At 40.6% G+C, this 3,319-nt stretch overlaps 1 pseudogene; it reads right to left on the reverse strand.

The window, feature by feature from the left end:
* Positions 1-437: 437 nt before the first annotated feature.
* On the reverse strand, positions 438-1,073 carry LOC101990260 (annotated as a pseudogene).
* Positions 1,074-3,319: the final 2,246 nt, after the last annotated feature.

The raw sequence follows: 3,319 nt of genomic DNA on the forward strand, positions 1-3,319 counted from the left end.
ATCCTTTCATTCTGGAAGCTCTGAGGGAGAATCTGTCGCATGGTTCTCCTCTAGTTTCTAAAGGTAACCCAGTACATTTCATGGTGCACATGATCAAATGTCTCATCTCAAATACAGAACAGTCTATACTACAAAGAAAAAATTAAGGAGAGAAAGAAAAGGAGGAAAAAAGGATTATGGCTGCATCATTTCAGCCTCCTTTTCTGTCTCCACATGGACTTCCTCATTCTGTTTTTACTCATCTTTGAAGGCTTCTACAAGTATACCAGCTATTGGACTCAGGCTTGCTATAAGCCAGCATGACTTCATTTCTACTGTATCACATCTGTAAGGACTCTACTGCAAATGACTGTATAGTTTAGGTACGGTTAAGACTTTGGTATTTCTGTTAGCTCATAATCTTGCTTTGAAATAGAGGGGTTTTTTTTGGGGGGGGGAGGGCAAAGAGAGAATTTTATTTGGTGAAGACAGACATCCAGAAGAGACCAGATGGCAAGGTGCTGTGACGAGGGAGCCTAGGAGGGGCCACAGGGAGATCCCACACTGGGCAAGGCACAGGCTCGGGGTCTGGAAATGTCCTCAGCCATTCAGCACCATCCGGACAAGCTTTTCACAGTTGATACAATCGTTGCTGTCCTCACGACTCGCCACCAGCATCTCCACTTCCTCCTCTGTCATCTTCTCTCCCAGTGTGAGTAGGACATGCCAGATTTCAGCACCCATGACAGTACCATTCCCTTCCTTGTCGAACACACAAAGGCCTTTGACATAGTCCTCATAAGTTCCCTGGTCCTTGTTCTTGGCCACAGTCTGCAGCATGGGCAGGAAGTGTTCGAAGTCCAACACCTTCACATTCATCTCATTGCTCTTGGGCTTTCCCCAGGACCTTGAGCACCTCGGCGTTGGTAGGGTTCTGGCCCAGGGCCCTCATCACGTCCCCTCATTGGCTGTACAGGATCTTGCCATCACCTGTTCGGTCAAACAGCTGGAAAGCCTCCTTGAACTCTACTGTCTGGTCCTCGGTGAAGTCACACATCTTGGCTGCTCAGCTCTGCAGGACCTTTTCCAGCAGTAATGGCCAATAGAGGTGTTTTTAGCAGGTTTTGACCCATATAGATATCATTCACATACTTCAGCTTTGATGAGTGATGAATCTGCATTTGATAAATTTGGATGCACAACCTTGCTCTTTAAAAAGTGTATGGTTAGCTTTCAGATAATACATGTCAAGTGTATAAAATTCCCCAAATTTCTGATTGTAATAGGCATATGTTATTTGGTGGATTTCGCTGTTATTGTTATTTTATTTTATTTTTTAAATTTTGGTCAGGTGCCTTGCCTTTCAACGAGAGACAACCATCTGTCAAACTTGGTTAAAACATTTCTTGGCAAATAGAGAGTACTACTGCCATGGATTATGAGATTTAAGGGGAAATGCATGTTATTTTGCATCCAGACCACAGTTTCCCCTCCATCCTCTCCTCCTATTTCCCCCCACTTTCCCTTTTTCCCTCTCTGTCCACTCCTCCTCTGCTTCTGTTCAGAAAGTCGCAGGATACCCATGGGTATCAACCAAGCACAACATATCAAGTTGCCATAAGGCTAAGCACTCTCTCCCCCCTTGTATTAAAGCTGGACAAGGCAATCAGTATGTGGAATAGGTTCCCAAGGGATAGCCAAAGTATGAGGGACAGCTCCTGCTCTAATTGTTAAGAGTCCAACAAGTAGACCAAGTGGCACAACTATCACATATATGTAGAGCACTTAGGTCAGTCCCATGCAGGCTTACTGGTTGTTGGTTCAAACTCTGTGAGTGCCTATGTGCCAAGGAAGTTGTTTCTGTGGGTTTTCTTGTGATTTCCTTGATGCCTCTGGCTCCTACAATCCTTCTTCTCTCAGGAATATTCCTGAGTTTAGCCTAATGTTTAGTTGTGGGTCCCTGCATCTGTTTCCATCAGTTACTAGATGAATGCTCTCTGACGACAATTGTAGTAGTCATCAATCTAATCACAGAAGATGGTCAGTTTGGCTACATATCCACTATTGATTGCTAGGAGTCTTGCTGGGGTCATCCTTGTAGATTCCTGGGAGTTTAACTTTCACTAGGTTTCTACCTGACTGTGAAATGCCCCTTTCTAGTCATCTCTTTCAACACTCTCCCCTCCATGCCCTCAATCAGATTGATCCTTCATTGTAACGGGATTCTTAATAGACACAAATAGATAATAGTGATGACATTAGGACACTCTCTATAATGTCTTGCAATCCTATGAAGAAGAAAAGTGACTTTATAGAATAGCTTATTATGTGGGCTGTGAGTTGAAAATTGTAGTTACAACCCATTTAATGAACTTCTCCTAAAAATCAAAAGCCTGTAAAGCCTGCAACATAAAATTATTTTCTGTTAAATCAAATACTTTGCTACCATCCCAGTGTAATAAGTACTCTTTCTCTGTTAAAGCTAAAAAAAAGAAAATCCATTTATGCTATTCATAACACTTAAGAGCAAGCTTCAGTTTTTAATAAGAACACAAGTCGTTTGTCCATATAATAGGCAGATATAACCTCCTTTGCACTCTAAGACTGGAGTTGTTTGCATTTATGAATGGTTGCAATCAGGTAGATACACCTATAATTGGCTCTTTATCAATCCTAATCAGAAAGTGTTCATTCATTATGCTAAAGACTGAATTCTAAGATGTGAATAATAATAGATTGCAAATTGAAATTTTTAAAGCTCCTTTTAAATTTTGGATTCAAAGGCATATAAAACAAAATTTCATATTTAGTAAGATTGAATTTTCTTTTGGAAATCAAAGAATTTCAGAGCTAAAAAAGACCTTGGCAGAACGTGTTCAGCAGCAGAGCTAGGATGACACCTCTGGTTTCTTTTCTTCTGTGTTAGTGGCTCCTATTCAGCTCACTCCACCCATGCACTTCCCAGTGATTTATGTGTGGCAACAAAGTCTCAAAGAAATCTAATTTGATTCAATTTGCTGCAATAGATACTGTAAATCTCTAATTAAAGAACTAGGTGACAAAATTTCTAAAATAATCACTCACTCCCAATCCCTTATCAAACATAATTCAGTCTTTTTAACTCACAGTTTAAGAAACTCTATGACTACACCTTTGATCAGTGTTTCTTCCTAACTAATCAGTATCTCCATGGGATGCTTCCCAGAAAGGAAGTATGAGGGTTTCCAAACTTGCTAATTGAATAGAACGACTTTTATCTATTTTGACATGTGGGTTTCATTGTATGCTTACATTAAGCAGCTTGTAAGATTGATCAAAGCCCTTAGCTTCAATTAAATTA

The sequence above is a fragment of the Microtus ochrogaster genome, chromosome X (assembly GCF_000317375.1).
Source record: "Microtus ochrogaster isolate Prairie Vole_2 chromosome X, MicOch1.0, whole genome shotgun sequence".
Lineage (NCBI taxonomy): Eukaryota > Metazoa > Chordata > Mammalia > Rodentia > Cricetidae > Microtus > Microtus ochrogaster.